Source organism: Anomaloglossus baeobatrachus, chromosome 12, assembly GCF_048569485.1.
Source record: "Anomaloglossus baeobatrachus isolate aAnoBae1 chromosome 12, aAnoBae1.hap1, whole genome shotgun sequence".
NCBI lineage: Eukaryota > Metazoa > Chordata > Amphibia > Anura > Aromobatidae > Anomaloglossus > Anomaloglossus baeobatrachus.
The window spans coordinates 55431769-55458857 of NC_134364.1; the positions used below are offsets into that span (position 1 = coordinate 55431769).

At 53.1% G+C, this 27089-nt stretch overlaps 1 protein-coding gene across 2 annotated transcripts in view; it reads left to right on the forward strand.

Moving 5' to 3' along the window:
* SYNE2 (spectrin repeat containing nuclear envelope protein 2) overlaps positions 1-27089 on the forward strand; it is a 518190-nt gene that overhangs the window by 53825 nt on the left and 437276 nt on the right. The window lies entirely within an intron of this gene.

Below are 27089 nucleotides of genomic sequence, written 5' to 3' on the forward strand. Positions count from 1 at the left end.
CTTTTCCCCTTGGGCTATTTGCCACAGGGCTCGTCACTGCCGCACTCGGATTATCAGCGACAAGACAGCCCTTATTAAATTCAGATTCTAAATTAATTAAACAACTGGAGTCGGTTATGGAGACCCGGCCGTCCCTCCCTATTTATTTAGGAAACACGCCTGTAGATAAAACACGGCTGCGATTAATAACGATTCCAGTGGCACTTTGACCAGGCGCTGTGTAAAAGCGTGAATCACATCCCCACACCCAGTGTTCTGCCCTGATCAACAATATTGTCATATCCCCACACATGTGTAGAGATATGGAGAAAGATATAGCCGTTCTGATGGACCTGACTCAACAAAAAAACAGAAGCGAGAGACCGTGCAACGATAGAATCTACAAGAAGACGCCTCTGATGAGAATCGTGATTGTGGTGCCATTATACGGAATATCCAATTCATACTGACTGATACTGATCAAGGATAGGTATTGCATCAATGTGTGTGCGGCTGACATTAGCCTGACTTGTGGATGCTATTTTTCTGTCACTGGCTCTAGGATATGAAACCTGTTCTAACATATAATGTGAAACCAAGCTTCAGAGGTATGCACATGTACGATCACCTTCCTAGGTCACTCCGCATGTAATGTACGTGCATATATCCTTGCAGAGGTGAAGCCTTGTGTCTAAACACTTCGGTCCAGGCACAGTGACATGTTGGGGCTTCTTTCTGGTATCCAGTCCCTGGTTTGCTTGTACTTATGTAACGGGGTGCCAGGGGTGCCTCGGGGGTTGTAGTCGTGGCCCCTTTTTCTATCAGGCTTACCCCCGGCTCCGCCGTCACTATTGGGACAGGGGATTGTTCTGTGGGGCAGAGTGTGGTGGAAAAGAGCGTACTGTCAGCCGCAGGAAGACTCTTCAGGCAGGGATCAGATAAACCAAATGACATCTTTATTGCACGGAGTTTCAAAGACAGCTCAATGCACTGATTTTGTAGCACACGGTCACAATTCCTGTCCGGGGAAATCTTTCCTTGTTGTCTCCTCTAGTGGGGATGTGCCCGGCTACTCCACTTCACCTAGGCTCCCACTCCGGCTATCACAGACTGGACCCACACCAACTCTGCTTCACCCTTGAGGACACTTCTTCTCTCCTTCCCTCCGTTCTTGCTGTCCACTCAGCTCCACACTCTGCCCCTGGCTGTTCCTTCTCCCCCGTCCCGGAATCAACTGCCTTCAACACACACACACACTCCCTTTCCCCCTAAGCTGCCGGCTCCTCCTCCCTCCTGTACAGTTTCTATGGGGACAGCCGTCCCACCCGGCCACTAGGGGAAACCCACTAAAACAGTGCAATTACAATAAAACATCAACATAAAACATCAACAGCTTTGTCTACCCCACCGGGGGTATCTTCAGGGGGAAACACTGCACCTCTTTGTAAGGGGTCTGCCCACCCCTTACATTCCTCCCCTCTTTCTGCCTAAGCCTCCCGGCAAGGCTCGAACCTGTAAAACACAATTTAGCAGCAAGACAAACTTTGAATAAAACTTTAAAACCTTCATAAACAAAGTCAACCACTGAGCGCACAATTTCTGCGCCCGGAGTCCCTCCTGGGAGCTCCCGGTCTTTGTAGACCGTGTGCCCGGAGGCCTTCAGCAGGCACTCCCGGTCTTGGCTGGTCTTCTGCCCGGAGGCTTTCACAGCACTCCCGGTCTTTGTAGGTAGGAGTACAAACAGTAAAGTCTCCGTTAACAACACAGAGGGAGCCCCTGGCTCAGTCCAGCATCGGGCTCCTTCCGGGCTCGGTAGCTTAAACATGGTTGCAAACTGTGGAACTTTTCCGGCTCTTTTAACAATGCCGGTACTCAACACGAACAGGTCCATTACCTCCGGTCATTATGGGTCACACGGGGTGGTAAGCGCGCTGCCATTCGGCCCGCTGAGCCCTCACATAATCAGAAAGGGACTGACCTGGCAAGCGGCGCAGCCTCCGGAACGGTTCGTAGTTGACTGGTGGTTCTGGCGCCTCTGTCTCCGGTTTTGCCTCTTCAACCCCCGACGGGGGTGATGGGGTCGCTGAACGGGACGGCTGGGGACTACCCACGACGATCACCGGGTGTGTGACCATGCTCTGGTGGATCGCTAACACCGCCGGTGTCCCCTTTTCTGGGTCAGCACTCCGTCCTGTCATGACTTCTGGCGCCACCGCCAGAGTGTTTCTCGGCCGGGAAATCTCAGCCAGCACCGGTCTCTGTTGTGTACGTCTCCGGTACTGACACTCTTCCCATTCGATCTCTTGCTGCCACTGTGCGGCTTCTTGTGCCGTGGGCATCTGGGTCACTCCCACGGCAAATAGGCCCCGGCATCCCACCTCTCTCCGGAACGTCACCTTTTCTCCCGGGTACAGCGTATGAAGGCGTTGTGGTAAGCCCTCAATGTCCAGGTTAACCCGGTTGTAGAAGAAATGGTCACCGGTCTCTTCGTCCTCAATGAATCCATAGCCCTCCGCCTGATTGAATTTGACCACGGTGCCAACGGTGCACTGCCGATCAAACTCGTCGCTAAGGGGACTGGCCATCATCTCGCGGGCCACGGTCTCGGCCAGTAACCTTTCCTGCACCGGATCGGGTTCAGGCGGTGGGGACTTTCGCTGAGTCAGGGGTGTCGGCTTTACCGGCTCCCAAAAGAATCTCCACTCGTCTTCTTCTAGCTCCCGGGCATGTTGCTCTTCCGGGGCCGGAACTGTTGTGTGGGTTGGAGGTCCCACCTCGACTGGCGTGAACACCTCCAGACACTGGAGTGGTGCTCCCAGGACTTCGCTTCCCGGCCGTAGCTGCGCCTTGTAGGTGGCCCGGACTTCAGTCGAGGTCTCACCGGTCGTGGCATCCCAGGAAGTGACCCACGTTACTTTTGTGGGCCGCTCCGGTCCTCCTGGCACAGCCGGTAGGTTAAGGGTAAGTTCTTCCGCGGTCGCAGTCTGCTTCGGCGTCCTCTCCCCAGGCTGGTTGCTACCAGCGCGCCCACTGCAGCATGCTGTTTTCTCGGGGTCTCCATCTTGCTCGGAGTCGGTCTCTGGGTTGGCGTTTCTTGCAATGGCGCCGGGGCAGGTGGAGATGCTGGGGAAGGTGGAGGCGGGCCTTCTTTTCCCGCCCTTGGATACACTCCACCCCCAGTCTCGCACATCAAATCGACCCGGCCGAGGCGGCTCTTCTTTTTTCCTGTAACGCCGCCCACTTCACATGTCTTCATCAGCATCCTGGGGCCAGCACCTCCCCTCTTTGAGCGGCGCACTCCGCACTTCTTTTTCTTCACCGGCCAGCCCCAGGCTTTTCTTTTGGCGCCAATTCCTCGCGCGTTCACTATGTTCGTGAAGACGGCGGCCATCTTACCGCCATCTTGTGCCCGGTCCAACGCCTTAGGCACCACTTGTTCTTCCCACCATGGAATCGGGACCCTTCGCCAATAATCCGGATCCTGCCGTTTAAGCCACATCTAACGGGGTGCCAGGGGTGCCTCGGGGGTTGTAGTCGTGGCCCCTTTTTCTATCAGGCTTACCCCCGGCTCCGCCGTCACTATTGGGACAGGGGATTGTTCTGTGGGGCAGAGTGTGGTGGAAAAGAACGTACTGTCAGCCGCAGGAAGACTCTTCAGGCAGGGATCAGATAAACCAAATGACATCTTTATTGCACGGAGTTTCAAAGACAGCTCAATGAACTAATTTTGTAGCACACGGTCACAATTCCTGTCCGGGGAAATCTTTCCTTGTTGTCTCCTCTAGTGGGGATGTGCCCGGCTACTCCACTTCACCTAGGCTCCCACTCCGGCTATCACAGACTGGACCCACACCAATTCTGCTTCACCCTTGAGGACACTTCTTCTCTCCTTCCCTCCGTTCTTCCTGTCCACTCAGCTCCACACTCTGCCCCTGGCTGTTCCTTCTCCCCCGTCCCGGAATCAACTGCCTTCAACACACACACACTCCCTTTCCCCCTAAGCTGCCGGCTCCTCCTCCCTCCTGTACAGTTTCTATGGGGACAGCCGTCCCACCCGGCCACTAGGGGAAACCCACTAAAACAGTGCAATTACAATAAAACATCAACATAAAACATCAACAGCTTTGTCTACCCCAGCGGGGGTATCTTCAGGGGGAAACACTGCACCTCTTTGTAAGGGGTCTGCCCACCCCTTACATTTACACTCGAGAAATATGTCTCATTAGTGACTGCGGAGGACATGGTTCCACCACTTTCAAGTCTGTTGTCAATAGAGCTAGCTACCAGCTATGGGAAGTTTTAGGAGATGTTTCTATGGCTTTTAGAGCAGATTCTGCTCCAAAATCTTAATAAAAAAAAAAAAAGCTGTAGACTATGTGCATATGTGGCGGGCAGGGCCCACTGCCGCTTCTCTCGGGGGCCTGCTCGGATCCGGGTTCGCTGCTGCGGCTCGAGTGGTGACCGGACCCGGGCTCGCATGGCCGCCCGTTCTCACAACCGTCGGAAGGGGGGGTATTTACTGGGGATTTTGTATGTGACGCCACCCGTGCGTTGCGGTGAGGGATGGTGAGACCGCCGCTGCCTGGTGATGGGGCGCCCAGGGCTGGTGGAGCGGGGCAGCAAGATGGGATCCCCTCCACGGGTAGGGGAGGTGTAGTCCCGGGGGCCCTGTGTCGGTACACGGGAGTGATGGCTTCTGGAGGTGGCGCGCCGGGCTTGACCGGGGGACAATGGTGTACTCACAGTTCAGTAATTTCACACAAGTGCAGTAGTAAACCAAGTTGCCAGTGGCCGGCTGCCTTAGGAGGGTGCATTCGGGTCCCACACTCAGGTTAATGAACAGGTGTCCCTTCCTCCTGCACTTTGTGTTTTTCTTTCCTTTTGGACGACTTCACGTGGAACGGAGAAGTCCACTCCCGATTCTGTATGTGTTGGGAGCTGTGGCCCGCGAAAGCTAACCTTTGGAATCTCAGTGGGTTCTGACGGATACCCTATCCCCCGCGTTGGGCTTCCGTTTCGCTCTATCTGGGCAGTTAATGGAACAAAGTCTGGAACCTTATCCCCGGCTGGTTAATTAGAGAGGGGCTTACAACCTTCCTCGCCCTAGGGTCCAGGCACCCTGACTGTGCACGGCCTCTGGACCGGATTCCCGCTATCGGCACCGGCGGGCTACAACCCTGCACCGGTCCACTTTAGGTCTCCCGTGACCGGATCGCCGTCACCTGTGGCCCTGTTCACTGTCTGCCACCTAGCCTTGTAGTCCAAGGGCTACTACCCCTGACTACACTGCACACTTCACTCTTTTCACTTCAACTTCAAAGCTAAAGTCTCCTCCTTCACCTCACCTCCTCCACTTGAACTGTCTGGCTCCCGCCCCTGACACCTCAGGACCCCTAGGTGGGCGTTCTCATCCTCCTGATCCTGCCCACTGGTGTGTCCTTATTATCATGAGGGGGTGACTAGGGTTTTAATGGCTGTGTGTTATGCCTAAGTGTTGGTTTTTGGTGGTGACAAGGAGGAGGTACACTTTTGTGACTACCTGGTTTTGCCAGGGCGTCACACTTGCAGAGTTTTTCGAGGACTTTTTGGAGCACAAACTGAGCAGAAACTCTTCAAGAACTCCTCTGAATCTCAAAACTCCTACAAAAAAAAGTTCTTTCCTCTCCTCTGTTTCTCCTGCAAAAACTTAGCAAAAAGACTACATTTGCACAGTCTCACTCTTTGATTAAACTTTATTTCAGTAGAGAACATACAACATTACTTAATATTATCCACGCATTTTCCCACGTTCGGCGTGAAAAATAGCTACTATCACGCCAGGACGAAGGAACGTCTGGCATGTGGCGCAACTCAGAGGACAATCCAGGGGAATTGTTTAAGGAATTCCCAGGTGATAGGGAAAAGGGAGAGGGGTCACCACCTGTGGCTGACCCCTGCACTTCCTAACGTTCCTAGAAAGGTCCGCCGTCACGTGCCTGGCTGATCCTGAACTTACCCTGAATAGTGAATAGGGCAGCGAAACACTAGTCCTACTACTACAATAAGACAACACTAGTAAGGCAAAACAAACTGATGGGGATAGACACAATAAATGCAGATTCTAAGTTTCTCCAGCAGCAAACTTCTCAGCTGCAACTTAAACAACACCTCAGCTTCTCCAGAGACTGAGACTCTATCACCGACATAGAATAAAGCCTGGAGTGGGTAAATATAATGTAAGGGCGTGATGACACGATGCTGCATCTGTGATAAGGCTGTGAGTAATGTCAGCCAGAAGAGAGAGTCTTTATCAATTTCAGCATCAATTGAAAGTACATCCACTCCAATATAAGATGTTAGGCCGGCTTCTCACTTGCGATTATCTCGCACGAGTGCAATGCAAGAAATTCTCGCATTGCACTCAAACACATGTTAATCAATGAGGCAGCTCCCATCTGCTATCTTTTCTCAGTCCAAATCGGACTCAGAAAAAAAAATCGCAGCATGCTGCGTTTTGGTGAGTTTCTCGCGCGAGTCTCTCCAATGCAACTCTATGGGAGCGGGTAAATAAATGGCTGTCACACAGACCGACACTCACACCATCCTAGTGACATTCGTTTTTCTAAATACATTTATCGTATGTTTCAGAAAACACTGGAAATGAGTGAGGTCTCACAATGTCGGTCAATCTCTATCTCTGTCAGTCGGTCTCTCCCTCTCGGTCTCTATTCTCTCTCTGTCAGTCGGTCGGTCTCTCTCTCTGTCTCTATCTCTCGCTCTGTCCATGTCGGTCTATCCCTCTCCCCCCCCTCATACTCACCGATCCCCGATCCCCGGCGCGGCGCTGTACAGCGTTCTCACTGCTCCGACGGCTTCTCTTTTGAAAAAGCCGGCCGCTCATTAATCTTTCTTGTATTCCCTGCTTTCCCTGCCCACCGGCGCTTATGATTGGTTGCAGTCAGACACGCCCCCACGGTGAGTGACAGCTGTTTCACTGCAACCAATCACAGCTGCCAGTGGGCGGGTCTATATCATGAAGTTAAATAAATAAATATTTTAAAAAAACAGCGTGCGGTTCCCCCCAATTTTGATACCAGCCAGGGTAAAGCCAAACGGATGAAGGCTGGTGTTCTCAGGATGGGGAGCTCCACATTATGGGGAGCCCCCCAACCTAACAATATTAGCCTGCAGCCGTCCGGAATGGCCGCATCCATTAGATGCGACAGTCCCGGGACTGTACCCGGCTCATCCCGAATTGCCCTGGTGCGTTGGCAATCGGGGTAATAAGGAGTTAATGGCAGCAGCCCATAGCTGCCACTGAGTCCAAGATTAATCATGGCAGACGTCTCCCCCAAGATATCTTCCATGATTAACCTGTTAGCTAAAGAAAATAAACACACACACATCCAAAAAATCCTTTATTTGTAATAAAAGACAAAAAACAGCAACCTCTTTCACCATTTTAATAAAGTTCCCAAATACCCCTCCAGGTCTGACGTAATCCACAGAGGTCCCTTGACGCTTTCAGCTCTGCTACATCGGAAGCTGACAGAGAGCGGCCACAGACCACGACCGCTCTCTGTGAGCTCCCCGCAGCGACTGAAGTGAGTTGCGCTATCAGCGATGACGTCACTCAGGTTACCCGCAGCCACAGATCTCAGCGGGAGGACTGCAGCTGTGGCAGTGGGTAACCTCAGTGACGGCACCGCTGATAGCGCGGCTCACTGCGGTCACTCAGGGGATTTGCAGTCACCGGTAAGACCTTCACCGGTGACCGAAAATCAGGCCATGCCACACAGACAGAGCCGCGGGATGACAATGAAGTCGGGTGACGTTCATCCGACTTCATTCTGATCGCGCGGCTCTGTGTCTGCTGTCAGCGGCTATTCAGCTCTGCTACATGGCTCTGTCTGTGTCTGCTGTCAGCGGCCATTCAGCTCTGCTACATGGCTCTGTCTGTGTCTGCTGTCAGCGGCCATTCAGCTCTGCTACATGGCTGTCTGTGTCTGCTGTCAGTGGCCATGTAGCAGAGCTGAATGGCAGATGACATAGTAAAAACGGATCTCATATGCATCAAACACGCATTGCAACACTGATCATAACGTGAACTAAAATCGTCCGACTTTTTATCATGCAACTTGGACCGATTTTACACGCATAAATGTGTTTCCAGCCTTACCTGCAGACGCGACACACTCGTGACCATTACTTATTGAATTAAAACTGAAACGTGCCCATACATAAAAAAAAACTGTGCAAAAATGTTTAATATGTATTTTTCAGCCAGGTATTGAATAAAAGGAGTCTATATATTGTTATGTATTCTACTCTAAAAACCATTGCCTATATGATTTTATCTTTAAATGCCGAGGGCCCTGTCAACTACATGTAATATTTTGTATGCAAGCCACAGGCTGTTCAGTGAAAGATCACAAATAAAATATTTTAGAGTTGGGAGGTGTTTTTTTTTTATTTTTTTTTGTAATGTGTTAATGAAAAAAAAATAAAAAATCTAAGACCTAACCGGCACAGCTGAGGCATGCCTTGTGCACCCGTGGGATCTGCAGGACCGTCGGTGGAGTCAGTGTGCTGGGTGGCACTGGCAGGGTCACTGCTTGTAGGTGCAGGCACCAAAGAGCTGGGCCACAAACATCAGAACATCAACGTGGCCGACCAATAAGCAAATCTTCTACCTGATTAATAATCTGCAGAATTTGCTGATTTTTCTCGCCACGGCTAATGCCAGAGTCATGATAAGACTTATAGAAATGGCAGATACTGGGCAGCGGTCACCCCTTCCTAACAGGCAGCGTGGTCTGCTTTCTTAGGAGGGACTCCACCGGCTATGGCTAAGTCTAGGACTCCTTACAGGAGAGGAGAGAAACAATTTTTTGGTGACCACAGCTTGCTATGCAACACTATTTTGGCAGTTGGCTTTTTCTCTGTAGATCTCACCCACAGGTTCAACATTTACTTTGGATAATGGCACCACACTCATGGTGTCACGCTAGGTACGGAGAAGTACCAAGCGAACGGCAAATGGGAAGGGAAGCCCTGTGTCTAGGGAAGGGGGAGATGGTGACCCCTGACCAAACCTACTGCTAATCCCTGGGGTCCCTCACTACCCTAGGTAGGTTCCACACCTATGCACCAAGCTGTATACCCGATTCTACTATAGGTATTCCTAGTGCGGGGTCCTAAATAGGGAATGAATGGGATGAGCTCTTAATCAACCCGACTAAACACTATAGACGTGTAACGGGGGCAGGGGGCGCCTCAGGGGGTGTAGTCGGGTCCCCTCGCCTTGTGGGCCGCAGGCTGACCCCTGGCCCGGCCGTCACTAGTAAGACAGGTGTGTTGTTGGGGCAGAGTGTGGATGGCAGGGGCACATACATGTCAGCATTCTTTCTGTGCTCTTCAGCTCCCTTTTCACACACAGGAAAGAGGCAGTTACAGACAGCAGGTAAACTAAACACCAATTTATTGTATAGAGCTTCCATTCTTTGTTTGCAGCAGGTTTACTTCAGTACGTTCCACATTAAAGGTTCTTTCCTTACAAAACGGTTCCCTTTACAAAACGGTTTCCTTTTTCCCCGGTAACTTTCCTTTGCCTGCAGGGGCCAAGTGTTATCCCCCTGGTAGCTGCACTCCAATCCCGGGTTTAGTCCAGCCCTATCCTAGGGGTTTGTTTAGACTATGGGACGGTTCCAGTACTCACTACCGGCTCCAGACTAGTTCCGACTTCTCCACTTCTTCTCAAGGGTTTACTCTGCTTTTCCTTGCTACGGGTGTTCCCGTCTCCGCTTCTTCTGCCTCTGCACCCACTTCCACACTCTGCCCCGTCACCTCAGACTGAGCTTGCTCGCCTCTCACATCTCACAGCACACTGCCCTGCATTCAGAGCCCAACCCCCCTTCTCTTCCCTCCTAGGCTGCCCTGCCCCTTCCTTCCCTGTTACCAGGGGAACCACTCACTACACTGGCACCTAGGGGGGGAGAACCGTACATAACACACAACATTGTACAATGTGCCACCATACCCCTGTGGCGTCTTCAGGGAGGGAAAATGTCTTCTCCACACTAGGGGTCCGTCCACCCCTTACATTCCTCCCCTCTTTAACCTCAGCCTCCTGGCGAGGTTCCGCACCTGCAAGACAATGCATATGGAAAACAAACACACGTTTCTTCAGCAGTTCTTTTTCTTTCTTATCAGTAAAAAAAACATTTTAAAACTAACGTATCAAAGCACACCAGATTGGCACACAAGTCCGGTGCCCGGAGTCCCTCCAGGGGAGCTCCCGGTCTTGGCTGATCTTCTGCCCGGAGGCTCTCCTCAAGCGCTCCCGGTCTTAGATGAGCCGCGACCAACAGAAACAAAAGGGTTCTTTACTTAACAGTCACGGGAGAAGTCCATGCATAGTCCCTGCATTCTTCTATTCCCGGGTTCAGTTCTTTTAACGTAGCTTTAACCATAAACACTCACCGGCTTCCAACAGTACCGGCTTTCGACAACGAACAGATCTTTTTCTTCCGGATGATTAACCCTGGTTCTGGGATATCTTGCCAGTACGGGGCCTTAACTCCTGAGGGGGGGCAGAGGGCCTACCTTAACAGACGCCGGCGCCTCCGGAATCTGTATGGATGCTCCTGGTGGCCCGCTCCCCAGAGTCAGCCGGGACTTGTAGGTGGCCCGGACTTCCGGTAACGGCATCCCATGAGGTAAAAAACGTGACCTTCGCTGGTTTCTCCGAGACTCCAGTCACGGCCGGTATCATGCTTGCCGGCAACGTGATGGTGGGTAACTCTCCCACCGAGCTCTCCATCGGACGTCCTCTTCCGCGTCCTAAGGGCACCAGCACGCCCGCTACGGCTTGCTTGTCTGTCCTGGCCTCCATTTTGTGTAGCACAGGTAACTGGAACTGTTGCTTCTGCTGCTGGGATTGCAATGGCGCCGGGGAAGGTGGAGGCGGTTCTTCTTTTTCCGCTTTAGCACACACTCCGCCCCCGGCTTCACCCACCAGGTCTGCATAGCGTTGGCGACGCCTTTTCTTTCTTGCGGCGCCGCCCACGTCTCTAGACCTCTGCAGATTCTTGGGGCAAGTACCTCCCCTCTTTGGGCGGCGCACTCCGGGCTTCTTCCTCCCAGGCCAGCCCAGCGCTTTTCGTTTGGCGCCAACTTTTTGCGCCTCCACTGAGTCCATGAGGACGGCCGCCATCTTGCCGCCATCTTGTGGCCCGTTCAGCATGTCAGGCACCACTTGATCTTCCTCACAGTCTCTGGTCAGGGCTTCTTGCATGCAGGCTTGATCCTGCCGACTACGCCAGTTTGTAACGGGGGCAGGGGGCGCCTCAGGGGGTGTAGTCGGGTCCCCTCGCCTTGTGGGCCGCAGGCTGACCCCTGGCCCGGCCGTCACTAGTAAGACAGGTGTGTTGTTGGGGCAGAGTGTGGATGGCAGGGGCACATACATGTCAGCATTCTTTCTGTGCTCTTCAGCTCCCTTTTCACACACAGGAAAGAGGCAGTTACAGACAGCAGGTAAACTAAACACCAATTTATTGTATAGAGCTTCCATTCTTTGTTTGCAGCAGGTTTACTTCAGTACGTTCCACATTAAAGGTTCTTTCCTTACAAAACGGTTCCCTTTACAAAACGGTTTCCTTTTTCCCCGGTAACTTTCCTTTGCCTGCAGGGGCCAAGTGTTATCCCCCTGGTAGCTGCACTCCAATCCCGGGTTTAGTCCAGCCCTATCCTAGGGGTTTGTTTAGACTATGGGACGGTTCCAGTACTCACTACCGGCTCCAGACTAGTTCCGACTTCTCCACTTCTTCTCAAGGGTTTACTCTGCTTTTCCTTGCTACGGGTGTTCCCGTCTCCGCTTCTTCTGCCTCTGCACCCACTTCCACACTCTGCCCCGTCACCTCAGACTGAGCTTGCTCGCCTCTCACATCTCACAGCACACTGCCCTGCATTCAGAGCCCAACCCCCCTTTTCTTCCCTCCTAGGCTGCCCTGCCCCTTCCTTCCCTGTTACCAGGGGAACCACTCACTACACTGGCACCTAGGGGGGGAGAACCGTACATAACACACAACATTGTACAATGTGCCACCATACCCCTGTGGCGTCTTCAGGGAGGGAAAATGTCTTCTCCACACTAGGGGTCCGTCCACCCCTTACAGACGTTACAAGGAAGCCACACGGGGAAAATGCATGAACTACCTATCTACAGATGACACAGGTAGACGTTCAGCAAAGTTTTCAGCAACCACAGATACCACAGAGGAGTACAAGCTGCCTGCTTGCAACCAAGGCTTGAATTAACTGAATAAAATCACCAGCACCAGTCCAAGGAAGGAAGGGGACGTTAAGCACCAAGATAATGCTGATGATCAGCAGCTGGGTGGAAGACGAGCTCTTGTGACGCCCTGGTCAAGCCAGGGGTCACAGGTAATGACATCACCACACCCTACACCCCGGTTAGGCACATTAAAGCTAGACCCAAAAATCCTTGTTGCCTTCCTCCAGGGGCTGATGTTCACACCAGGGGGTGGGCCAGGCGGTTGGCCCCGCCCACCGAGGAGATCACAGTCCTGGAGGCGGGAAAAGAGACCAGATTAGTTTTGGACGGGAGAGTGTGAGGAGTAAAGTGGTAGTAGAGCAACTATCTGAGAGCGTCCGGGTGTGTGCCCCAGACAGAGACAGCAAGGTTAGCAGACGGCGGTGACCGTCTGCAGGAAAGGCCTATCGGAGTTGCCGTAAGGACCGTGGACGGGCGGTGGCCCGGCGGTACCGGACCGGTACACAAGGAGAAGCCAGCACCATTGGCAGGGGCCTTTCGGATCCCGGCAAGGCTTGGAGTCGCCGTGAATTTGCCAAATCCGTTAGTGAAGGGGACCTTCAGGTTTCCAAACAACTAAGTCCCGATTGAAGGCAACAGTCCAACCGTATGAGAGAGACACCGCCACCGCCAAGGCACCAGTTTCTCAGGGCCAGCGCCTGCGGGCAAAGAGGGGCTCCTCCGGCCCATATCCAAGCCGGGGATCGGGTTACCGGTGGGAACCCATTGGAACCAACAGAAGTACTAGATGCAGGGAAAGAGACAGTCACCGTTAACTACCGGGGAAAAGCAACAGCAGCCGTCCGTGGGAACCGTCTTTCCAGCCGTGTGTTTTACCAAGAACTGTGTCATCGTCTCAGGCTGAGTGAGTACCACCGTGCCGTGCGGCACAGCGCTGCCCCCGCGACCCTGCACCTCACCAGGCCCCGCACCCGGCCTGCCATCACCCATCCTCCACCCCATCACTGGGCCCCGGGACAACCAACCCTTACCCACGGAGGGGAGAACTAACAACTCAGCTGCTCCCTGTCACCGCTCCCGGGATCCCCATACAGAGCAGCGGTGGTGTTACCAAAAATCACCACAACCGTGGGTGGCGTCACGGACAATAACCAAATTCCTTCCCCCACCACCAACACACCCCTTTCACTCACGGGCGAGGAGCGCCGCTCGAGTCCCCGGGATCCGGCACACCGCTCGAGCCACCACCGAGCAGCGGCAGCTGCAGCAGCAGCAGCGGCCGGACCCGAGCAGTGGGAGAGCGCGGCGTCCCCTCCTCCGCCCGCAACACGTTTGTTGGGTCCAAAAGGGGGGAGATGAAAATCCAGCAGGAAAGATACCTATACCAATGAATACTGACAGCAGGAACAATGGAAAGTCGGGAGAATTCTGCACAGGCAGACGCTGTGACCTTCTATGGCCAGAAACCACATGACTGTCACCCGTGACATATGAGCCAATGTTGCCACCATGTATACAACTCACCAGTGCTGGGGTCTACCCGGGCACACACTAGTGTGGCATCTCGTCCTACAAGCTGGTGGCCAGGAGACCATGTTTCATAATTTTCTTCAACTCTATCATTGTCTGGTCTTCAACAAATTGGGGGGCAGATAGGTTGACCCCCCCCCCCTTACAATCCTGTGCAGACATGAGGTCTCGTCCCCCTGATACAATCATCCGTGTGTCTGGCGTTGCTTGTTTTATAGCACATGCAGTCAGTGTGTGCAGCGTGTATCGTGTCAATACTGAGCTGGACAAGACTTAGGTGTGGCCATTATCAAGTTCATACTTGTAATACAGAAGGGGAGATATGGATCGTGTCATTAATAGACGCATTAGCAGCGGCTCTAATTATCTATCTGGGGTTTGGTTAGAATATGACAACATTTGCTTAACGTTCACTTTTATTTTAGGAAGGTAAACTATCGGCAATTCACCTTTTTTATATTTATTGCCTCACAAGCACCCTCCGACAGGAGTGATTTAGGTCATTATTTGGAAAACCGATTTCCAGTGGCTGCTCTAGAAAATGGATACACTGAGTGTTTGCTAAATTTTTGGAGTGGAAACTTTCAGGAGGATTCAGCGTGTTTCTGCTTCGTTCCTTGTTCCAAAAACTCAGGAAAATAACTCCATGTGCAGTCAGCAGGTTTCTGCAAAGTAACATGAAGACAGCATGCTGCAACAGTTAAAACAGAAACTTCATCCCTGAGTCTGTTATCTCACAGTCTTTTTTTTTTTTTTGTTTACCTGCTATGTTAGCTTAAGCCTCTTATTTTGATCATTAGTGGGTCTCAGCAGCACATGAGTTGTAGTCCGACTTCACCCTCTTCTGTGATTAGTAGCTTTTGTTTATGGAAATGTACACTGAAAGCCTGGTTTTGTTGGAGAGAGCTCTCCCAGCACTGCTACATACAAAATCTCTAAAGGGTGCTTTACACGCTGCAACATCGTTAACGATATATTTTCGGGTTCACGTCGTTAGTGACGAACATCCAGCGTTGTTAGCGACATCGCAGCGTGTGACACCAAGGAGCGTTGATCAATGATCGCAAAAACGTCAATCGTTGACCGTTGACACGTCGCTCCTTTTCATAATATCGTTGGTGGTGCATGCTGCTGGTTGTTCGTTGTTCCTGCGGCATCACACATAGCTATGTGTGACACCGCAGGAACGACGAACATCTCCTTACCTGCGTCCACCGGCAATGATGAAGGAAGGAGGTGGGCGGCATGTTTTGGACGCTCATCTCCGCCCCTCCTCTGCTATTGGGCGGCCGCTTAGTGACGCCGCTGTAACATCGCTGTGACGCCGAACGCACCTCCCCCTTGAAGGAGTGATTGTTCGGCAGCAACAGCGACGTCGCTAAGCAGGTAAGTGCGTGTGATGCTGCTGTATCGATAATGTTCGCTACGGCAGCGATCACCACATATCGCACAAACGACGGGGGCGGGTGCTATCGCTCGCAACATCACTAGCAATCGCTAGCGATGTCGCAGCGTGTAAAGCACCCTTTACATTTCATTGTGTAGAACTGCTGCACACAGTAATCTAAGTGATACATTGTTGAATTCAGGGTCTCTTTGCCTACATTATGCTACTCTTAGATGAGGTAGTAAAAACCTACTTACAGAGTCCCTTTAAGGAATGTCTAGTTTTGCAATGCCTACTGTATGGTAAAGTGAAGGGAAAAAAAGACAGGCTCACCACATATCTGATATGAGGAATGCGGAGTAGACTGTTACAGTCGAGTGCTGGTACCACTGATGAACGCAGCAATTCAATGGTAAAGTAGAAGCATAGAGTAATCCTTGGCACAATCATCTACTAATAATAAAACATAAATTCTTTATTGAAGGTAGATAAAAAAATGACAGGATCCATAATTAAAAACTGACGCGTTTCAAGCAGTGTAGGTCCCTAATCATAGTAAGACTAGTGCCTGGCAGTTGTGGATGAGAATATTACCCAAGGCAGGAGTGGGTAGAGTGAGAAGATGGTTCTGCGCAAAAAAACCCCAGTTCTTTAGCTCATTATAATGCACAATTGCATCTGGTTTAGAGGTGGTATTGGCCCCTTACCCCGTGGGCCCCTGTGCGACTGCACAATTTGCACCAATGGTATGCCTGCCCCTGATCCATAGGTCCCAGTTTTTGAAAACTTTAATTTGAATATCATTTAAGATACTAGTAAGCTGCTCATTGGTCGAATGTGACATTTTTAATAAGCTAAAGTATTTCCCTTATACAGTCTTAATTAGTGATGAGCGGGCACTACCATGCTGGGGTGCTCGGTACTCGTAACTAGTGATGAGCGGGCACTACCATGCTCGGGTGCTCGGTACTCGTAACTAGTGATGAGCGGGCACTACCATGCTCGGGTGCTCGGTACTCGTAACTAGTGATGAGCAGGCACTACCATGCTCGGGTGCTCAGTACTCGTAACTAGTGATGAGCGGGCACTACCATGCTCAGGTGCTCAGTACTGGTAACTAGTGATGAGGGGGCACTCCCATGCTCGGGTGCTCGGTACTCGTAACTAGTGATGAGCGGGCACTACCATGCTCGGGTGCTCAGTACTCGTAACTAGTGATGAGTGGGCACTACCATGCTCGGGTGCTCAGTACTGGTAACTAGTGATGAGCGGGCACTACCATGCTCGGGTGCTCAGTACTTGTAACTAGTGATGAGCGGGCACTACCATGCTCGGGTGCTCAGTACCTGTAACTAGTGATGAGTGAGCACTACCATGCTCGGGTGCTCAGTACTCGTAACTAGTGATGAGCGAGCACTACCATGCTCGGGTGCTCAGTACTCGTAACTAGTGATGAGCGGGCACTACCATGCTCGGGTGCTCAGTACTGGTAACTAGTGATGAGGGGGTGTCGCGGGCGGGGAGGAGGGTGTCAGCACACTACGCTCACCCCCTTCTGCTCGGGTCCGGCGGCCGTTGCTCAGTGGTGGCTCGAGCTGTAGGCCGGATCCCGGGGGTTTCTCGAGCGGCACTCCTCGCCCGTGAGTGAAAGGGGGGTTGTTGGGTGTGGGGATAGTTTATTGTCCGTGACGCCACCCACGGTTGTGGTGATTTCACCACCGCTGCTCAATATGGGGATCCCGGGGATGGTGATGCGGAACAGCCAGGTGTTGTGTTGCCCCTCCGTGGGTAGGGGTTGGTGATCCCGGGGCCCGGTGATGGTGTGGAAGGTGCAGGGCCTGGTGGGCGCAGGGACGCGGGGGCAGCGCTGTGCCTTGCGGCACTGTGGTACTCACTCAGCCTGAGACGTTGACACAGTTTTACGGTAAACCACACGGCTGGAAAGACTGTTCCCACGGACGGCTGCACTTGCTCTCCCAGTAGGTGACGGTGATGTCCCTTTTCCTTGCACCTTTTGTTTCTATGTTGGTCGCGATGGGTCCCCACCGGTAACCCGCTCCCCGGCTTCAAGCTGGACCGGGGGAGCTCTACTCTTTGCCCGCAGGCGCTGGCCCTGAGAAACTGGTGCCCTGGCGGTGGCGGTGCTTCTCCTAAAATGGTTGGACTGTTGCCTTCTATCGGGACTTGGTTGTTGGGGGATCTACGTCCCCTTCACTGACGGATTTGGCAAATTATGGCGACTCCTAGCCTTGCCGGGGTCCGAGAGGCCCCTGTTCTGGTGCTGACTGTCCTTTGGTCCACTGCTCCAGACCGCTGGGCCACTACCCGTCCGCGGTCCTTCCAGGAACTTCCAAACGGTCCCCCTCCAGACAGTCACCGCCGTTGCTGACCTTGCTGACTCTGTCCTGCACACAGCTGGACTACGTCAGGCTTTCTTTCTGTCACCTTTCACCTTCCTTCAACTTCTCCTACTCCTCCGTTACCACTTCCACTTCTACTTCACTTTCACTTAGCTGTTTACTCAAGCTCTTCCCTGAGCTGACCCTCACACAAGCCCTGCCTGGGCTACTCTCTGTTGTTTCCTCCTTCACTCCCCTAACTAGACTGCCTGGACTTCCCGCCTCCAGAGCTGTGTCCTCCTCGGTGGGCGGAGCCAACCGCCTGGCCCACCCCCTGGTGTGAACATCAGCCTCTGGAGGAAGGCAACAAGGATTTTTGGTTAGCTTTAGTGTGCCTAACTGGGGTGTAGGGTGTGGTGGTGTGATGACCTGTGACCCCTGGCTTGCCCAGGGCATCACATTCCCCCTTAGCAAAATGCAGACCGTCCGCGGGCTGCCCGTCCAACACCGGTTTTATTTTTCTGAAAAATATAACATTGTAAACGGTAACATATATACATTTTTAATGAATCTTCCCTTAACGGGAGGCACATTTCTTAAACGTTTCAAACGGTTTACGGTTACGGTTTCCGCTCTCTCCCACCCAAGCAACCTGGCCCTGATGCTGCCCCTAAAGCCCAGGCAGCACCCCTTGACCCACAGTCCAGCACACGGTACCCGAGCGGGATCTGTCCTTCCCCTCCAGAGGGTAGCCACCGGTTCCTTTGGTGGCTGGGCCCCAGCCTGCTCTGCTGAGGGCCCTCCCTCCAACCTGCCTCTCCGGAGGCGGCATTGCGGAAACGGTAACGGCAAACAACATATTTACAAGCCACTTAACGTTTGTGGGTGCCCTGCAAGTTCACGGGCTTGTCCATGGATAGTTCCCATGTAAAACTTTTTAAACGGTCCCCACGGGGACAACGGTGCCGGCTCCGGCCGGTTGCAAATCAATCAGACAATCAGGTTAAGTACACGGTAATCATTTCCTTATCATTTTCTGTAACGTTCAAACAAACAACACTTCACACAGACTTCCTGACCCCCTTCTTTAAAGGACAGTCTCCCTGTACCTAAGTGGGGGTCTACCTAGGTTGGGACGGGTGGACCTCCGGGGCCCGGGATCAGTGGGGCTATGCAATGGGGCAGAGGGAACAACCGGTTCCTCCTCCCTTCTATCGTGTGGGGCAGGCGGAGGCATAGGGGAGCTGGGTACAGGTTCATCCCTGGGCACTGGCAATGGTTCTGGCTCACGGTCGACCACTTCCACCACTTCTTCATCCACGGGTTGTGGGAACAGTATCACTGGAAGAATCACCGCGCCGTTCTGTGTAGGCCAGTCTGCTGGGAAGTCACCCATCACAGTGTGGATCACCTCTTTTGCTTTCTCCGCTGGTGGAGGAACTGGTACTTCAGCCGTTGTTCTCAATGCTGGTGGGCACCTTTTCAGATGGTCCCGGGAAACTGTGGCCAAAGTGCCCCCTTGGTCACGACTAATCTGGTAGGCCTTCCCATCTTCCCACCCTGTGGGTTGTATGACGTATGGGATTGGTTCCCATTGATCATCCAGCTTGTGGGTCTTCCTCTTCCGTTTTAACACCACATCTCCTGGCTGGAAAGGGCCCGCAGACGCTTTCTGGTTGAATCGCTGCTCCTGCTGTTCTCGGCTTCGACTTAGATTCTTCTCCACATACTCCTGGATCTTCCGGTATTGTGCTCTCCGCCGAGTTTCCCATTCAGCTGTCGAAGGGAGTGCTTCTGGGGACTTCAACCCGATTTCTAAGTCCACCGGCAAACGGCCGGGACGAGCCCTCATCAGGTATGCTGGGGTGCACTTTGTCGAGCTGGGCGGGATATTATTGTACATATCGACCAAGTCGGGTAGCTTCTCCGGCCACAGGTTCCGCTCTTCCAGCGGTAACGTCTTGAGGAGTCCCAGGACCAAGTGGTTCATCTTCTCACACATGCCGTTGGTCTGGGCATGGTAAGGGGTGGTCCGGATCTTCTTACAGCCGTACAACTGGCAGAACTCATGGAACACCTCAGCTTCAAAAGCCGGGCCTTGGTCAGTAAGCACTTTTTCTGGATACCCATGTGGACGGCAGAAATACGCTTGGAACGCTCGAGCAGCAGTTCGTCCAGTTAGGTCCTTGACAGGGACAACCACCATGAATCTGGAATAGTGGTCTACGATGGTCAATGCGTAGGCATACCCACTTCTGCTGGGGGTGAGCTTGACATGGTCTAGGGCGACCAGCTCCAGTGGTTGATGTGTGATGATTGGGTGTAGGGGCGCCCTCTGGCTGGTCTCGTCCTTCCTCCTCAGCGTGCAAGGACCACACTCTCGGCACCAGGTTTCCACCGACTCCCGCATCCCACTCCAGTAGAACCGCTCTCTCAACAGCATCTCTAGCTTCTTCCACCCGAAGTGTCCGGCACCATCATGGTATGCCCGTAGAACAGTAGCCACATCAGCTTGGGGAATAACCAACTGGCAAATTTTCTCATGGGTCTTTGGGTTGATCAGCTCCCGGTACAGCTTCCCTTGATGCAGATAAAGCCGTTTCCGTTCCTTCCACAAGCGTTGAGCTTCAGCTGGAGCAGCGGGGTCTATTCCTTCAGCACCTTGTTCCACCAGGGTCTTGACGAGGCGGACAGCCGGCGCCTGGTTTTGAGCTTCTTGCCATTCCTGACTGGGTCGGGGGTCCAGATCCACCCGTTGTTGGTATATTTGTACCTTCCCCGTTGGTGGCTGGTGAAATGCAGGCAGCTCAATCTCCTCGAGGTCATCATCCTCACCCCCTTCTTCTGACAAATGGGGCATTCGGGAGAGTGCATCAGCGTTAATGTTGACACGACCAGCTCGGTACTTGATGGTGAAGTCGTAGTTGGCTAGCCGGGCCACCCACCGCTGCTCTAATGCGCCCAGCTTAGCTGTGTCCAGGTGGGTCAACGGATTGTTGTCCGTGAAAGCGGTGAATTTTGCGGCAGCCAAGTAGTGGCGGAACCGCTCGGTGATAGCCCAGGAGCTCGAGCTTGAAGGAGCTGTAGTTTTCGGGGTTCCTTTCAGTTGGCCTAAGCTTCCGGCTAGCATAGGCTATCACTTTCTCCTTCCCATCCTGGACCTGGGACAGGACTGCTCCCAGTCCCACATTGCTGGCGTCAGTATAAAGGATGAATGGGCAGCCATAATCAGGATATGCTAAGACTTCTTCCCCAGTCAAGGCCGCCTTCAGCTGGCAGAAGGATTCTTCATGCGTTTCCTCCCACACCAGTGGGGTCCCTAGGGGTCTACCACCTTTGGTCTGTCCCACGAGGAGATCTTGCATGGGAGCAGCCATCTTCGTGTACCCTTTGATAAAGCGCCGGTAGTACCCCACCAGGCCCAGAAACTGCCTTACTTCCCTCACGGTGGTTGGTCTCGGCCAGCCTTGGATGGCAGTGATCTTCTCAGGGTCGGGGGCGACACCCTCTGCACTTACCACGTGCCCCAGGTATTGCACCCTGGGTTTCAGCAGGTGACACTTAGAAGGCTTCAACTTCATCCCGTATTTGGCAAGGGACGCGAACACCTCGGCCAGGTGCTCCAGATGGGCTTCATACGTCTGGGAGTAAACAATCACATCATCCAAATACAACAGGACGGTCTCGAAGTTTAGGTGTCCCAGACAGCACTCCATCAGCCGTTGGAAGGTTCCTGGCGCGTTGCACAGCCCGAACGGCATACTATTGAATTCACAGAGCCCCATCGGAGTGGTGAAGGCGGTTTTCTCCCGGTCCTCCGGTGCTACTGCCACTTGCCAATATCCACTGGTGAGGTCAAGGGTAGAGAAGTAATTTGCAGTTCTCAGTGCGGCCAAAGACTCTTCAATACGAGGCAGTGGGTAGGCATCTTTATGGGTTATCTGATTAATCTTCCGGTAGTCCACACACATCCGCATGGTACCATCCTTCTTTTTAACCAGTACCAACGGAGCGGCCCAGGGACTACAACTGTCCTGAATAACCCCTGCCTCCTTCATATTCCTCAACATGTCTTTGGCACACTGGTAATGCGCCGGGGGAATAGGCCTGTACCTTTCTTTGATAGGGGGGTGTTCGCCGGTGGGGATGTGGTGTTGGACCCCTTTGATCCGCCCAAAGTCTAGTGGATGTTTACTGAAAACCTGTTCATACTCCTGCACCACCCTGTACACCCCTGCTTTGTGATGTGTAGGAGTATCGTCAGTACCCACGTGTAGCTGTTGGTGCCACTCCTTTACCACCCCTTGAGGCGGGGAAGTGCTGGTGTTAGGCGAGGAGACTGAGGGACTGGCTTCGTGGATAGTGTGAGGATCCAGGGTGAGCAGCTTGGCAATAGTGGCATACCGGGGAAGCCTGACTTCTTCCTCCCCACAGTTCAACACTCTCACAGGCACTCTCCCCTTCTTTACATCCACCACCCCTCTGGCGGCCACTACAGTGGGCCAGTGCTCGGAGGGCATGGGCTCCATCATAGCAGGGTAGTCACGTCCCTGAGGCCCTACTGCCGCCCTACACCAAATCATCATCTCACTCCTAGGGGGCACAGTCAATGGAGCAACATCCATTACTCTCACTCCACCAATCTCCCCTCCTGTGGAGCTTACATGCTGGCGGTACATCAGGGCTCGGATCTCACGCTGCACAGCCCTCTGCCGGCTTCCTGCCGCTGTGGCGGCTAGCTGTTGCAACAGGGTCAACACATCAGCCATGCAGTGCTCCATCACATTAGTTCCCAGCACTATTTTCGGGTTATGATCACTGGGTTCATTCATGATCACAATCATACCCTGGTGTTGCAGTTCAGCTTGCCCCACTGTCATAGCTACTTGTTTATACCCCACCTGGGTCAATGGAAGTCCATTAGCGGCAATTAGCGTTATACTATTATCTGGGGGTGCCAGCTCGTCTAGTGCCCAATACTGCTGGTACAACGTGTACGGTATGGTGGTTACCTGTGATCCAGTGTCCAAGAGAGCCATCACTGGTATGCCGTCCACAGCCACGGGGATGATGGGGCGGGCCCCGATATATCGGTCCCGCCAGTCCGGGGGGCCACGATGTTCTACTCCTGAGGATTGGCCCGGGGCCCCAGGGGTTGCTCGTTTAACGGGCACTGTCGAAAGTAATGACCCGGCTTACGGCACTTGTAGCAGATTGGAGGTCTGCTCCGCGGGTTGTTAGCACTTTTCCGCTGCATCCAAGGAACATCCTCGGGACTGTCAGCAAGCTGTATCTGTGCTGGAGGCTGAGATCTGGTCAGGGGTTGTAGTGCAGCAAGGATCTTGGCGAGGTCTCCGTCCATGCGACGGACCTGGGCTGCCAGTTCTTCCACTGTGCTGCTCGGGGCTGTAGGTATTGGAGAGGTTGGTATGGCAGAGGCCGCCACAACGGGAGCCGTCTCGACGGGCCACGGGGCGGGTTCCAGAACTTCTGCAGCTGGGGGCTGTAGTGCTTTAATGGCCCGCTCTTTTAACACAGCAAAGGCCACATCAGGGTGTTCCAGAGCCCATAGCCGGAGTTGTTTACGATCCTCAGGGGACCTCATCCCTTGCGCAAATTGCTCCACTAACATCTTGTTGCTATCTGCCTCATTAATAGGATTCACCCGCTTCAGCGTGCGGAGGGCGGTCTGCAGACGTAAAGCATAGTCCCGAATGCTATCCCCAGCTCGTTGCCGGCACTGGTAAAACTGCATCCTCAGCTCAGCTTCAGTCCGGGTCTCGAAGGCAGTCTATAGCTTCTCAAAGATGGTGGCTACAAAGAGCCGGTCTCCCTCGGCCCAGGTCTCCGCTTCCTGCTCAGCCGCACCGGTTAACTGGCCTAGCACAATCGCTGCACGTTGCTTATCAGTCAGGGGGTACAGCTCTAGCAACGGGTTAAGCTTTTTCCGGAAGGCCTGTAAGGCATCCGGTATCCCGTCGTACTGCGGTAGCCAGGCAGCTCCGGGCGCATAGGGCAAGGAGAACGGCATGACCTGAGCGAGCGCGGGGGCCGCGGCACCTCCCGCCGGTACGGCCGGAACCTGGGCCGGCCCATTCCCATCCGCGGGTGCCGCTGCGGCTGCGACCACCGCTCCTCCAACGGCTCCGTCGGGCGCAGACATCTTGTTTCCGTCCCCCTTAGCTCTTTCCGGCCCCTCCTCTCTCGGGGCGGGGTTCTGGCCTTCGCGCCTCTGCTACTCGAGAAGACGCTCGAGCGGGAACTTTTCGCGCCAAAGATGGCGGCTTCTGAAATTTTCCTGCCGGATATCTCCGGCGGTAACAAGGCGCACCTCTACCAAACGGCAGAGCGGTAGGATCCTGTTCGTGACGCCAAGTTGTCGCGGGCGGGGAGGAGGGTGTCAGCACACTACGCTCACCCCTTCTGCTCCGGTCCGGCGGTGGCTGCTCAGTGGTGGCTCGAGCTGTGGGCCGGATCCCGGGGGTTTCTCGAGCGGCACTCCTCGCCCGTGAGTGAAAGGGGGTTGTTGGGTGTGGGGATAGTTTATTGTCCGTGACGCCACCCACGGTTGTGGTGAGTTCACCACCGCTGCTCAATATGGGGATCCCGGGGATGGTGATGCGGAGCAGCCAGGTGTTGTGTTGCCCCTCCGTGGGTAGGGGTTGGTGATCCCGGTGATGGTGTGGAAGGTGCAGGGCCTGGTGGGCGCAGGGACGCGGGGGCAGCGCTGTGCCTTGCGGCACTGTGGTACTCACTCAGCCTGAGACGTTGACACAGTTTTACGGTAAACCACACGGCTGGAAAGACGGTTCCCACGGATGGCTGCACTTGCTCTCCCAGTAGGTGACGGTGATGTCCCTTTTCCTTGCACCTTTGTTTCTATGTTGGTCGCGATGGGTCCCCACCAGTAACCCGCTCCCCGGCTTCAAGCTGGACCGGGGGAGCTCTACTCTTTGCCCGCAGGCGCTGGCCCTGAGAAACTGGTGCCCTGGCGGTGGCGGTGCTTCTCCTAAAATGGTTGGACTGTTGCCTTCTATCGGGACTTGGTTGTTGGGGGATCTACGTCCCCTTCACTGACGGATTTGGCAAATTATGGCGACTCCTAGCCTTTCCGGGGTCCGAGAGGCCCCTGCCCTGGTGCTGACTGTCCTTTGGTCCACTGCTCCAGACCGCCGGGCCACTACCCGTCCGCGGTCTTTCCAGGAACTTCCAAACGGTCCCCCTCCAGACAGTCACCGCCGTTGCTGACCTTGCTGACTCTGTCCTGCACACAGCTGGACTACTTCAGGCTTTCTTTCTGTCACCTTTCACCTTCCTTCAACTTCTCCTACTCCTCCGTTACCACTTCCACTTCTACTTCACTTTCACTTAGCTGTTTACTCAAGCTCTTCCCTGAGCTGACCCTCACACAAGCCCTGACTGGGCTACTCTCTGTTGTTTCCTCCTTCACTCCCCTAACTAGACTGCCTGGACTTCCCGCCTCCAGAGCTGTGTCCTCCTCGGTGGGCGGAGCCAACCGCCTGGCCCACCCCCTGGTGTGAACATCAGCCTCTGGAGGAAGGCAACAAGGATTTTTGGTTAGCTTTGGTGTGCCTAACTGGGGTGTAGGGTGTGGTGGTGTGATGACCTGTGACCCCTGGCTTGCCCAGGGCGTCACAGGGGCACTCCCATGCTCGGGTGCTCGGTACTCGTAACTAGTGATGAGCGGGCACTACCATGCTCGGGTGCTCGGTACTCGTAACTAGTGATGAGCGGGCACTACCATGCTCGGGTGCTCAGTACTCGTAACTAGTGATGAGCGGGCACTACCATGCTCGGGTGCTCAGTACTTGTAACTAGTGATGAGCGGGCACTACCATGCTCGGGTGCTCAGTACTGGTAACTAGTGATGAGCGAGCACTATCATGCTCGGGTGCTCAGTACTCGTAACTAGTGATGAGCGGGCACTACCATGCTCGGGTGCTCAGTACTGGTAACTAGTGATGAGCGGGCACTACCATGCTCGGGTGCTCAGTACTTGTAACTAGTGATGAGCGGGCACTACCATGCTCGGTACTTGTAACTAGTGATAAGCGGGCACTACCATGCTCGGTACTCGTAACTAGTGATGAGTGGGCACTACAATGCTCAGGTGCTCGGTACTCCTAACAAGCATTTGGATGATCGGATGGCTGCGACTCCCCAGCATAATAGAAGTCAATGGGGGATTCGAGCATTTTTCCGGGTCATCTTTTGGGAAAATGCTTGAGTTCGCCATTGACTTCCATTATAGCCGGTACACTAGTCGCGCCTATCTGATCATCAGACTGCTGGTTACAAGTACCAGGCCTACTGCTGCCCTCCAATTTTGGTTGTTCCCCAATGGAGCAGATACAAGAGGTTGTCTATTGCAGACCAATCTTGTAATGGTTTTCTGAAGTGAATGTGTGACAGATGACTTTATAGATCTAGTTTTTCAGGTGGATATACAGCAATGCCAGAATCGCTGGTAGGGCTTTTAGTGATTATAATCATATACGCACACCCTTTCACATACATTTCATTGCCCCAGGGAAACACTTTACCTAACTTACAGAAAACTGCAGAGTTTTGCTTTTCTTTATTTTTCAAAACTCCTAAATTGCAAATCAGACTCAATAAGAAGCAATACATGCTCGGCTCTGATATCTCACCAATAAACTGGTACAAAAATGTTTAAAAAGGACTTGTCACATAGCGTTAATATGTTGTTTTGCGAAATTCCCTCTGTTTTCTTGAATCCAGCGCTGTTTTTCTTTTGTTCTTGCGCCTCTCCATTCCAGAGATATGGTCCTTTTATATTTTCTGTGTATAAATCTAGTCCTGATATTCAACTGGGTGTGGTGTACAGGAAAAGTTAAGAACCACACCCACTTGGATAACAAGTCTAGATTTATATAGAGGGAAGAAAAGGCCATAACTTGGGAATCGAGCGGCATAGAAACAAAAGGAAAACTAGGCTCAATTCAGGAGAACAGCGGCATTTACACCCGGTCAAAAATTACATATTTTTGGCAGGTGAAATGTCTTTTTTAAGGACTGATTTATTGGATTTTTTTTTTTAATGCTCTTTAGTTTGAATGATCCCTTTTGATATATTTACAAACTGTAACGTCTGCCCTTGACCACTGACTCAGGATGACTGTCCCGGACAGACTAGGGCTAGCCACCAAATCGGCAGGACCTCAAGAACCCTGAAACCCTTTAACCCCTGTACAGGGATTTGGAATTACACAAGGTCCAGGAGATCGCTGCCTATGGAAGGCTGCAATCCAGGAAGGCGTGGTCGTCAGGCAGGGAGCAAATCAGGAAGCACCAAAAGGGACAAACGCGATAGGAAGGAGTGTAGTCAGGAAATCAGACAGGGGTCAAACCGGAGATGGCAGTGAGGTTCAAAAATGGCAGGCAGGAGAGTAGTCAATGATCGGGCAGAGGTCAAAACACAGGGATAAAAAGTCAGAGCAGAACAGGAACCAGACACTAGCAGGAAAACAAAACTATATCTGGCAGTGACCAGCAGACAGGAGGAAGAATTAGAAGGGTGTGGTGTCTTCCCATTGGC